Source organism: Benincasa hispida, chromosome 1 (assembly GCF_009727055.1).
Source record: "Benincasa hispida cultivar B227 chromosome 1, ASM972705v1, whole genome shotgun sequence".
Classification (NCBI taxonomy): domain Eukaryota; kingdom Viridiplantae; phylum Streptophyta; class Magnoliopsida; order Cucurbitales; family Cucurbitaceae; genus Benincasa; species Benincasa hispida.
This window is the reverse complement of record NC_052349.1, coordinates 46,527,059-46,540,765: the sequence shown is the minus strand read 5'-3', so window position 1 is coordinate 46,540,765 and position 13,707 is coordinate 46,527,059.

Below are 13,707 nucleotides of genomic sequence, written 5' to 3'. Positions count from 1 at the left end.
TTGAGGGGTTTTTTCCTGGTAGAAAGGGGTTGAGGCAAGGGGATCCATTTTCTCCTTTTTTGTTTGTGATGGTGATGGAGGTCTTGTCTAGGTTGTTGAATAATCCTCCTGTGTGGTTTAGGTTCCATGATCGGTGTGAGCGTGTGGGCCTGACTCATTTGGTTTTTGCAGACGATTTGATGATTTTCTGTGTAGCTGAGAGAGATTCTTTGGAGTTTGTGAGGTAGGTCTTGGCAGATTTTGCAGGGCTGTCTGGGTTAGTTGCTAATGTTGGAAAGAGTTCCATGTTTGTTGCGGGTGTGGAGTCTAGGGAGGCGGAGGAACTAGATGCGTTTATGGCTTTCTCTCTTGGTTTGCTGCCTGTTAGGTACTTGGGTTTACCTTTATTAGTGGGTCAGTTTAGGGCTGAGGATTGTGCACCTTTGATTCAGAGGATTACAGCTCGTATTAGAAGCTGGGAAGTGCGGTCCCTCTTCTTTGCTGGGAGGTTGCACCTTGTTAGATCTGTTTTACAATCCTTTTAGGTGTTTTGGTGTAGCATCTTCATGTTTCCTACGTGTGTAACTCATGAGGTTAATCGTCTGTTACGTAGTTATTTATGGAAGGTTAGTGCGGTGGGTTAGGGCTGTCTCTTATACACATCTAGATGTGTATAAGAGACAGATTTTTTGCGTGGGCAGTCGTTGTAGGCTGTTCGGAGTGAGGTTGGGAGGTCTTGGTGCTTGAGGGCTATCTTGCGAAGTAGAGATAGATTCAAGCATTTGGTTCGTTTGATGGTCGGCGACTGTCTCTTATACACATCTAGATGTGAAGCATGTGGCATCTTGGAACCAGGCTGCTATTATGAAGTTGCTCTGGCTTCTTTTAATTAAATCGGGATCATTATGGGTGGCGCGGGTGGAGGAGTATGTTTTGCGTGGGCAGTCTTTGCAGGTTGGTCGGAGTGAGGTTGGGAGGTCTTGGTGCTTGAGGGCTATCTTGCGAAGTAGAGATAGATTCAAGCATTTGATTCGTTTGATGGTTGGCGATGGATGGTCTTGTTTTGTTTGGTGGGATCCTTGTCTGTCGGGGGGTGTGGTTTTGGATTCATATGGGTCTACGGTGGTTTATGATGTAGGGAGTAGTTTGGAGGCATGGTTGTCAGAGTTCATGGATGGTAAGGGAGGTTGGAGGTGACCTACAGTGTCTTGGGAGCTTCTTGAGATCTGGGGTCTTATTCAGGCAGTGAGGCCTAGGGTGAGGGGGAAGATTATTGGGTTTGTATGTCGGATGCTAGTGGTTGGTTTTCTAACGCTAGTGCATGGGAGAGTTTGGGTCCTCGTTGTTCTAGGGTGTCTTGGGCTGGTATTTTGTGGGCGGGGGGGTGGTATTCCACGTCATTCCTTCTGTGCATGGTTAACTGTGAGGGACAGGTTGGGTATGCGGGACTGATTGAAAAGTTAGGGTGTGTTGTCAGGGGGGGTGCCTTCTGTGTAGGGGAGGTGTGGAGTCGCGAGATCATTTATTTTTTGAGTGTGGGTTTGGGAGAGAGGTGTGGTCTGGTGTGTTGCGTCAGTTGGGCTCATCGCATCGGATGGTGGGTTGGGAAGTGGAGTTAAGTTGGTTATGCCGAGTGGGGTCAGTAAGAGGGTGCGTAGTACGTTATTCCATGTATTTTGGTGTGCTTCCATATACTACATCTGGTAGGAGCGTAACCAACGACTATGGAAGTAGATCGAGGTCGGTGTCTGCTCTGGTTCACCTATGGTCTCTACGGTTCGTGCTAGTGCTGCTTCTGGTAGGTTGATCTTCTTGGTCTTATGTAGTGTGTTTACGAATGTTTTTTCTTTTTGAACTTTCCGTTGTTCTTTGTTTTGCTATTGTCCCTAGTTTGTGGGTTCTGGTTTCTTTTCTCTAGCTTTCTCCCTAGGTGTTTGCGAGTTTTGCATTTTTTATGTTGGTTTTGTTCTGGTCTTATCTTGTAGGCTTTGTTTTGGGTTTTGTTACCCTGTCTTTGCTTGTGCTTGTGCTTTGATGCTTTGATGCCTTGATCCTGGGCTGTGTGATCCCCCTTGTTGTTGTATAAAATTAGGACATGTCAAATTTACCCATCTTTCTTCACCACAAAAAATTAATTCATACCCTTATTTGAAAACTTTTCAAATCCTCCATTCATTTATATCTCCTTTTACCACTTTATATATAATCTCTCAATCTCCCTCTTTTCAAATGGTTCCGACAGGTTCTCCCTCTACTGAGACTTCTCGCTTCTTTTCAAATGGTTTTTTGGCTGATAGATAATGGAGGGGAGATTCAAATCTCAACTTTTGGAGTAGTTTCTATCATTTGAGCTATGTTTCTCGAAAAAAATTTGAGTTATCATTTTACTTCTCTTTTATTTAGTTATTCATTTCAATTTTTTTTCCAAACTTTTTCACATAATTGAGATGTCAACTTAAAACCTTCATATATATTTTACAATTTTTCACATTTTAGCCAATGTACTTGAGGTATATAAAATTCTCTTGTTCATACAAACAAGAAAATTCTATTATAAACTCACATTAGTGGAATGTATGATGTGATATGCACAAAGCAAAATATGCATCAAGGGTTCAGGGCTTTTTATGGTATCTTATTTCAAATAGTAGGTTAGAGTTTATCATTTTGCATCATTTGATGCTGAAAATGCTATCAAAGTCCCACATTGACTAAATAAGGGGATTATATAAGGGTGCAACTATCACCAATGGCATGAGATTTTGGGTGGGACCATAAGTAAAGCCATTAAGGTTTATATCCGAAATCCACAATAACATACCATCGTGGAGATATTGAAGGTCAGTGGTCCTTAACAAGATATGTTGTGAGCATCATAAGGCCCTTTTTACCATGCCAGACATTCTTCAAGTGTCGAATAAAGAAGTAGAGATCCATTCTTAGAAGATATAGTCATGGTGGTATCCATCCTTGATTGAGCTTTCAAGTGGTGAAATATTTTTCAAAAAGTCATTTGCATTTAAACACTTTCTATAAAAAAAATATTTATAATAAAAATACAAATATGTTTGGTTATATTATATTTTTTCAAAAGTGTTGTTATATAAAAAATTGTTTCGTTTGGTTATATGCTCAAAGTGTTTCTATTAATGTTAAATTACTATATAAGATGAATATTAAACACTATGAACTAATAATTTCAATATTGTAATTGAAAATACTTTCACCGCCCAAGTTTTTATGGTATAACATCGAAATAGTTGGTGAAAGCACTCAAAAAGTGCTTTCTCGATCTTAAAATTTAGTTAGTTTTATGCTTATTTTGCGATCATTGATGCTTTTTATGTTCAATTTATAGGAAAGATAGCATTTGCATCGAAATGAGCTAATTTGAATGTGAAATGACAAAAATACCATTAGAGTAGGTCAAACTTTAATCAAGAAAAGATGAGATGTGAAATAGGTGAAAGAGGGTGAAAAACATGGAAGAAAGCGTGCACATCACGCTGTGATGCTGTTTTGTGGCACCATAGCGCAATAGAAAAATTTCACAGAGACGGGCAATATTTAGGCTAACGCTGCAACATGGCGACAAACTTTTAAGTATATGTTTTTGTCGTCGAATTGAGGATACTATTTTAGAGAGTTTTGTTTAGGGTTATTTGTAGTTTGTGGGCTTTAGTAGTAAACATTGTCAAAGTTGGAGTTGGGTTATTTACTCGCTTTAGCTAACGCATTCTTCTAACCTTCTCTCGATAGATCAGAATGGCATCTCCACTTCTGCTCTCACAGGTGAAGATGTCGTCTAACATGCCTTAGCTAAACACATTTACCTCTTTAGCACAGCTTAAGTTACTCGTTTAATCCATATTAATTATCAACAGATAAAGAAAACTTCATGGAGAAAACGATTAATGGAGGAATAAAGGTAGACAGAGAAGTGGAAATAGAAATGATCAAGACATTCAATAATACTATTTAGCGTCTTACATGATTTGTTAATGAAGAGATTAAGAAGATGAAATACAGTTGATGAATAGAGTTAGAAACAAATACAAATAAGCACCAATGTCTTGACACCGATCTGGATGGAGATTTACTTGCCGGTGTGGATGGATCGTGCGGAAGGATGAGCTTCCCTCTCAGGCTTGCTCAACTGGTAGCAGAGATATAAGCACAGAGCTTCAAAGCGAGGATCTGGCAGAATAACACTGAGACTCACCTCTCAGCCTTGTCTTTTTTCTTCCTGGATTTTTTCCGATCAATACTCAGCTCAGCCTCTCTCTTAATAATCTAGCATCAATTCGCCTTCGTATCAAATATATCTTCTCTGAATTCTATGAGGGTATTTATAGACGAAAAGCTTTGACTCTTGGCTTGTGGACCCCACTTATTGTTATGGAAATTCCAAAGATGGAGGAATAAACATTCCCTCTGTTATGCAATCAGACCGTCAAATCTGCACAATGGTTAGTTGTACACGTGTCACAATCCTCCGCATTTGCATTGCTCAGTTGCATCTTTCAATCGGGTGCTCGCATGCAGTGTTGTTTTTATTACCGCATGCGGTTGAAATTTAGCTCAGGATCGACTGTCGAATTGTACCGTCATTGCGTTGATCGTTTCTTCATTGTGAGCACAATGTGACAGAGATGCGTTATTCGGTTTCTCGTTGAGCCTTGATCGCAAGTGGTGACTTGGTTTCCTGTAAAACAAAATAGAAATGTCCTCTTCTACCATCTTGATCATGTTAGCGAGTGTAATTACGATAATTCATAATTATTGTATTTCTGAGTTAATTTTCATACAATCAACGCATATTCCTTCCCTTTCGGCCACAATATCTAGATAAGGCCGCATAAATAACTTGTATTTCTACAAGTTATCAGAGACATGCATTGTGTAGACTATGAGACACTCGCATATTGTTTAAAGTGCATGCGCTAGACGATCATTTAGATCAGCAAGCTTCATCGCTTAGTAACTGATCAAACGATCACTTAGAACGCAAGGTAAATCGTTTACTTGTCGTCACGCTACACGATCACATAGACGATTAGGCTTCGCAGCATCGTCGTCATCTACGCGATCGTTTAATATTGCTCCTATCGTCTAGTGCACACTGAACGATCGTCTACCTACTGGAGTTTTCTACACGATGAAAACCTCCTGGCGGTTCAAAACCCGGTTCACCTGTGAATCGGTTTTCTCGATGAAAAATGTAATAGATAGGTTTTTTCATTCTGGTTTTTGTAAAGGCTCATCCTGGTCCATTAATCTTTTGTTTATTACATGCGATGTATGTTTATTATATGTCATATGGTATACACATATAGTAAATCCCACCTTAGGTTATGCAATGGTCATGCATCATCTCTTTATTGTAATTGTTATAATTTAGAGAAACGTGATTTTAATTATGTAAGAGCATGCTTATGCATCATATAATATAAGAGTTATATTTATGCATGCATAAAAAGTATTGACATGCATCATCTTTATTTTATAAATGTTATAGTATAAGGGTGAACGATTGCATGTTTGCTTGGTTGTTACGTGTTATATAAAAGTTATATATGATAATGGGCAGAAATGCATGTTATCATAGTACTAAGTTCTTAAACAATGTTGGATTGCGTTGATGAAATATGTTAAAATGCGTCCATTAAGCATAAATTCTATAATATTGCCGTCGCATGCATCCAACGCATTAGAGCAGTTGATCTTTACATTTTTGTGGATAATATGCGTTAGCGCAATGTAGAGATTACGATCATAGGAGTACATTAGTCAAGCGCAACTTCATCGCAAGACTTTGCGTTGATCGTGCTCGCAAACATTCACCCAAGAAGAATCACTACAACTTAGTCAGCAAAACATGGTGGGCGCATCCGGGTGAAAGGATAATTAAGAGCGATGGGACAGAAAGCTGATGACAGTCGGATCCAAATTAAGTTGACAGCCGATAACGGTCACAAAGTATATTTAGCTTTATCGGTAACAATCATCTGGCGCATCAATCAGGAATTAAAGTTTTCCCATTTATACAACTGGGAGAGAGAAGCCACCTTTCACCATGGAAACTCTACCAAGTACATTCTTCCGAGAAGGGGTTAAGCAGTCGATTACTTTATCACTTTACAAATTCACGCCTCTGTCCATAGTTTTCTTTCATTTCAAGGTGGACGCGAGGAAGAAGGTGTGCCGGTAGATCATTCCGAGAAGCTTGGAAAAGCACCGGAAGCTCCAAGACAGAGAGAGGGCCAATGCCTGTGGAAGCAGAAACATTTGTAGATCAGAATAAATATCAGTGTAAAAAGCCTCGATCAGCAAAGAATTGCTACCAGGCTCTCTACCTTTACTTTCCATTGTCATTTTGTACTCAACTCACTTATAAGAATGGAATGTTTTTCTCTATATCTGTTCACTCTCTGTTATTTATGCATGAGTAGCTAAATTAGTTGAATGGGTTGAGAAGTAGATAGCTAGCATAACGAGGGAATCTACATCTTTGCGATTAATTTGTTTATGTATGCTTCATTCGTCTATTAGAGATACTCGGGAGGGTAGTCTAAAGACAGGATCTAGACTTAGGAAGGTCAGGTCAGAATCTAGGTTTGGAAGAACCAGATTAGAACGCATAAACGGGAGATAAGCGCTTAGAAATGAGCACTATTTGTTATTAACACATCGCATGCATCTTAGCAATAAGATATGATTGTATGCGATCACCTTGCTTTCATGCATTTTTCATCAATGCATAGGACAAGAGTAGAGACTTAGAGATAAGCTCTATGGACATTTTGCATTCAACACATGCGTCCTAGACTTAGGAGCATCGCATTTACATTGAGAAATGACTTGTTATGCATGGTTGTAACATGATTGCAAGGTTTGACACATTCTCAACCCGTTCATCGCATACTCATTGCATCTATCAACGCAACTATCTTTCTCAAATCCGCTGCCTTTATTTACTTCTTTTTCATCAATGTAACAACACACCCAAAACTTATTTATTTACTTGGTTACCACAAAGTTTTCATAAATATTAACAACGTAACTATTTTCACAAGTCTCTGTGTTCGACCTTGGACTTACCAGAAAACTCAGGGGAATTTACACTTGAATTCCGCTAGGGAAACTTGAGTTTACAACGTAAGCCACCAACACATATCATCCATATTTCCATTCATAAAATAATGCATCAATATATAGTAATGACTGGACATTGCATGAAGCATGACACATAGGTTATTATATAAATGTTATAAATGCCTCGTTGTGCACAATGGTTTTAGTTGTTTCTTTTTAAAAGTTAAAGAGAAATTAAAACTAAAAGAAATAAGAAATACATGCATGGTCACTTAGGCTTAATTCATGGTTTTAAAATGTTTAAAACTTGGATCACTTAGACCTAAGATCACGATTCTAATACGATTAGCAACCCTAAGAATTTAATCTTTTAATCAGTTTAATAGGATTAAATTGGCTAATAAAAGGTTAAAGTGTAGCAAATCTATCTATAAGGGATCTTTTGTCTAAGGCAGGTTCGTCTAGGTTGGGGTATTTAAGTTTATGGAAATGTAACACCCCTACCTTGGAACTTACATGTAAAGGTGAATTAGATTGATTTGATGCATGCATGCAAGTTAAGGACAATCCATTAAAGTGTTTAAATGTGACTACTTGAACTTGTTCATATTTCATAAACAAATGTTGTTTATGAGCAGAGTTTAAAAAAGATGACTTAGACAAATCGGTAGTGCGGAATTGTTCTTACGTTAATGAATCCCTTGGTAAAGATACATTCAGTGGGAGGTACTATGGGCAGTAAGATGCTCCAACTAAACCCTTTCAATGTTTCTCCTAAAAGTCCACATTTGTGAGATCTATCCTCGACCTCGCGGCACCTTGGCGTATCTCCCCATACGGATGATGTTTTTGAGTAGGTCTAACTATGCAGGTTGATGGAGAGAGTTGTTCATTAGTAAGTAGGAGCAAGAAAGTGGATAGCATATCCCTCAGTCTCCCTCGTTAGGTTGAATAACGTGACCTACGCATCGCCTCGAGGGCACCCTGGGAGTGTCCCCCTAATAGGATGGCAGTTTTGGTACGTTTCTTTATTGATCACACTGTAAGAGGAATAAGGTTATTTATCTCTTATCCTAATCTAATTCTTTTCCCTATGGTGAGCGCATAGTACGGGAATCTGGCATCGAAAATGAGGGGTTACAACTTACGCAAAATAGTTAAAGGTTAACGATTCCTAGAACCGAAATAAATGGTGGTTGTTGGTTCAGTTCCAAGAATTTTGTTCTGCCTAATGGTTGGAAAGAATTTTCATCCCAGCGAAGGCGTAACTGAACACAGCCCACCGGTGGCGTTTAATCCTACCTCCCCCACTGGGCCCCCCCCATTCCCAATTTTTTTGGGGCAAAAATAGAAGTCTATACTACTTAGGGTACTGAAATGTTTTGCAAACTGATTGGTTTAAAAAGTTGGTTTAGCCAAAATCTAATAAAGTTTTGTTTGTATTTCAGCAACATTTTCAAAAATGGCAACAACCAATTTTATTGTTGTTAAGCGCGAAACATTATTGGCGAATAGTTTGTCCGCAACATCGGAAAACATGATCACGAAACGATCCTAATCATCGAGAAATGCTCATGTTCTGCCCTCACAAAGGCTTGTCCTGCCTTTTCCAAGCTCCCAAATGTCGCTTCGAAATGTTCGGGGAGGCATACGAGCGAATGGACAAGGAAGAATGAGAAGGTCCGAGCCTACATCTTTGGCAAGTTTTCTGAAGTCTTGGCCAAGAAACATGAGCCTATGATCTCAGTGCGTGAGATCATAAGGCTCATGTTTCTTGGCCAAGACTTCCAGAAAAACTTGCCAAGATGTAGGCTCGGAGATCATGGAGTCCCTACGAGGGATGTTTGGACAACCGTCTGAACAGCTTATGCATGAGTCTCTTAAATACATATTCAACTCCAAAATGAAAGAAGGCACCTCTGTTCGTGAACATGTGCTTAACATGATGGTCCAATTTAATGTGGCGGAGTTGAATGGGTCTACCATCGATGAGGGTAGCCAAGTTAGCATAATCCTACATTATTTGCCAGAGAGCTTCCTGCAATTTGTTAGCAATGTGATTCTTAACAAAGTGAAGTATAATCTTACAACTCTCCTCAACGAGTTGCAGACATACAATCTTTACTGAAAAGTAAGGAGAGGTAGAAGGATGAGGCAAATGTTGCTTCATCCTCCAAGACGTTCCATAGAGGTTCGACATCAGAAACAAAGTCTGCACCTTCTGCTTTTAACTCTGAAAAGGGGAAGAAGAAGAAGGGTAGTAAGGGAAAAGGGAAGGCACCTGCTAACCCATTACCTGTCGCCCCAAGGAGGCATCTACAAGTTGCCAAGGGAAAGTGTTTCCACTGCAACCAAGATGGACACAGGAAGAGGAACTGTCCTCGGTATCTGAAAGAGAAGAAAGCAGCCAAGGCTAAGGCCAAGGCCAATAAAGGTAAATGTGATTTACTTGTGCTTGAAACTTATTTAGTGGAGAATGATGATTCTGCCTGGATAATTGATTCAGGTGCCACTAACCATGTTTATTTTTCTTTTCAGGGGATTAGATCTTGGCGACAGTTGGAGGCTGGTGAGATGACGATGCGAGTAGGCACCGGGCACGTCGTCTCAGCTGTAGCAGTGGGAGGACTCTAGTTAGCTTTATAGAATAGGTTTCTTGTTTTAAATAATGTATATATTGTTCTCGAACTAAAGAGGAACCTCATTTCTATAAAGTGTTTATTGCAATGTAAATATACTATCTCTTTTAACGTGAATAAAGCATTTATTCATAAACATGGTATTTTCATTTACACAGCAAATATGGAATCGAATTTATATGTGCACTTTAATGTGATAGTATATTTACATTGCAATATGTGCCCTTTAAGGTAAACATGGTGTTTTTATTCATAAACGTAGATGTTCTAATGTCTCGTGTCCTGTAGTTTGTAAATAGTATGTACGAATGCTTTTGTTGTTAATATATGATATTTACTTCACATCTTGTCTTTTTGCTCAGTTACTTGTTTTATTTGCTTTACCACAAACCAATAAACATAAAATCCTTGGTTATCTATATGTGACTCAACCATGTATATGGTGATATACAAGTGGATCATGTCTTGAGCGATAATCAAAATGATCTGTAGTATATGGATATAGGAGGGAAACCTTATCCTGGTAACACTACGAATGTGGCTCGCTTTGTGAAATATTCAGAAGTGTTGTGACTTGTCACAGATGGTCTGATCCTGATCATTCATGTTGGGGACATGTGAGCGGGGGCATCCTATACAAAGAGTTTGTATAAGACCTGACTACGAAGTGTTAACGTCTCATTATATAACACCGTTCATGACAGAGACTTCACTTCACTAGGATGACCATAGGTAACATGACCTCAATCCTGAGTGAGTTGGGAACTCCTGCCATTGAGGGTGGTCCTTTGATTTGTATGGGTGCAAGTGGCCAGTTCTTCGATTCAAACCTACCATTTTGGGGATTCGTCTGATTTGGGAGCTGAGAACTCAGCTACACCTGTCTCTTATACACATCTAGATGTGTATAAGAGACAGGCCATTGAGGGTGGTCCTTTGATTTGTATGGGTGCAAGTGGCCAGTTCTTCGATTCAAACCTACCATTTTGGGGATTCGTCTGATTTGGGAGCTGAGAACTCAGCTACACAAGATGGAATTCACTCCTTCCCCGAGGCAGGGGTAAGTAGATAGATAGCTCTCTTAAGGGCTGATTCTAGGGCTTGAACGATGTGGTGCCACATACCTTCCCTTAGCTCGAGAGATGTTCACACATAGTTGGACTATATTGTATTGTTCATTAGAGGAATCAGTGGTACTTAAGGAGTGAGATATAACTACAGGGGCAAAACAATAATTTGGCCCAACTGTACTTACGAGCATCTGTGAAGGGTCATCGTACCCATGATTGGTTATATTCGATGGACACAAAAATATATCTGTGGTAAGAAGAGTTCAGCTGTTGGTCTTTAGCATATCTAAAAATTTTGTAAGCTGTTATAAAATTGGGTTAGATGTTTAAAATACATAACAAAGAATAGCTACATGCTCACTTAGGTTAACAACTAGTTTTAATCGTTAAAATAGATTGTTACCTTGTAAAATACGGTTACAAACTCATATCGGTTCATACACCTGTCTACGGATGAGGATACTTAAGTTGACAGTTTACAGAACACCTCCTACCTGGGGATTATGACCGAAATATTGAGCGTTGTTAACTGATTTTATGAGCCTGTGTGAGCGATGTGAGGTACTAAAATGGTTTATCACCTAGACATTGTAGGTTAAATCCAATTATAAGCATTATACTTGGATAAACCGATTGTTCAAGAGTTGGTGATGCCTCGATATAGTGAGAGGGTTATTCAACAACCTGAACACTACATGGTTTTAACATAAACTCGAAACATCATACAGGATGATGTTTAGAGGATCCATTAACCTTTAAGAAGGCAATGGAAGATGTTGACAGAGAACAATGGATAAAATCCATGGACGATAAAATGGAGTTTATGTACTTAAACATTGTCTGGGAACTTGTAGATCAACCACATGGGGTTACACCTATAGGTTACAAATGGATCTACAAGAGAAAACGAGACCAAACTTGCAAGGTAAAAACCTATAAAGAGAAGGAGTTAATTATGAAGAAACTTTTTCTCTTGTTGCCATGATAAAATCAATAAGAATACTTCTTGTCATTGGCACATATTATGACTATGAGATATGACAAATGGATGTCAAGACAACTTTTTCTGAATGGTTGTCTTGATGAAAGTATTTTTGTGTCTCAACCAGAAGGGTTTGTCAAAAAAGGACAGGAACAAAAAGTCTATAAGCTTAATTGATCCATTTATATATTGAAACAAGCGTCCAGATCTGGAATATAAGGTTTGACACTGCGATCAAATCTTATGGCTTTGAACAGAATGTTGACTTACCTTGTATGTACAAGAAGATAGTCAACAAGACTGTAGCATTCTTAGTTCTTTATGTTGATGATATCTTGCTCATTGGGAATGACACAAGTTTTCTAGTTGACATAAAGAGATGGTTAGCAACACAGTTCCAAATGAAAGATTTGGGTGATGCTCAGTATGTTCTAGGAATACAGATCTTTCAAAACTAGAACATTAGCACTATCTCAAGCATCTTATATTGACAAGATGTTATCAAGATATAATATGAAAAATTCCAAGAAAGGTATGTTACCTTTAAGACATGGAATTCATTTTTCGAAGGAACATTGTCCCAAGACACCTTAAGAAGTTGAGGAGATGAATCGAATTCCATATGCATCTGCAATTGGGAGTTTGATGTATGTCATATTGTGTACACGCCCTGACATATGCATTGCAGTTGGAATCGTCAATAGGTTCTAATTCAATCCAGGACCAGTTATTGGCCTGCTGTAAAAAATATCATCAAGTATCTAAGGAGAACGAGGGACTATATGCTTGTTTATGAACCCAAGGATTTGATCCTTACAGGATACATTGATTCTGATTTTCAAACTGATGTAGATTCTAGCAAATCTACCTCAGGATCAGTTTTCACTTTTAATGAAGGAGCTATAATTTGGAGAAGCATTAAGTAAAGTTGTATAGCTGACTCCACAATGGAAGCAGAATACATGGCTACATGTGAAGCTGCTAAAGAAGCAGTATGGCTACGCAAATTCTTGGCTGATTTGGAAGTAGCTCCAGATGCACCTGCCTATCACACTGTATTGTGACAATAGTGATATTGTTGCCAACTCGAAAGAACTCAGGAGTCACAAACGTGGAAAACTCATTGAAAGAAAGTACCATCTCATCCTTGAGATAGTGCACAGAGGAGATGTGATCATCACAAAGATTACCTCTAAAGACAACCTTGCTGATCCATTCACAAAGGCCCTCTCGGCTAAAGTATTTGAGGGCCACTTAGTTGGACTAGGACTCCGAGTAGTGTAATCTAAGGCAAGTGGGAGAATATCTAAGGTATTAGAGATGCCTTAGTTTATTGTATTTTTTTCCATTATGTTTCTCAACATTATATTGTATATATTTGTTCTCACTGTAGTTTTAGTCAAAGTGAAAAATTATTGGGAATGTCCTAGAACTCGCAGTTCGTGTTAAACATTCTATTTATCAACAATAATAAATTGTTGATTTTGCATCTTATTATAAAAATCTAATAAACATATCCATGGTTATAGTCTAAATATTGTAACTTTATGTAGTGAAATAAATAGGATCGAGTTGACAATATATAGCCTACATGGTCTAATAAGTATAGGGATAAAATTGGGTATCTCATCCTGGTAACACTATTGGATGCGGCCCACTCTGTAGTTGTTACAGTAAGTTGTAAAGTGCTACAAATGATGTGATCCACGGATCGTTCATGTTGAGACATGTGAGTGGGGGCATCATATGCAATGAGTTTGCATATAGACTGGACCACAAAAATAGTCAGTTTTCTTTATAACGACCGTTTACTATTAAAATTAACTATTTCATTCATAAACTAGGTTAACTCAATTTTAATCCTGAGCTAGTTATAAACTCTTGTTTGTTTGGAATTATCCTTTGATCTGCAAACGATGAGAGTAGTCCAACAACATTGCTC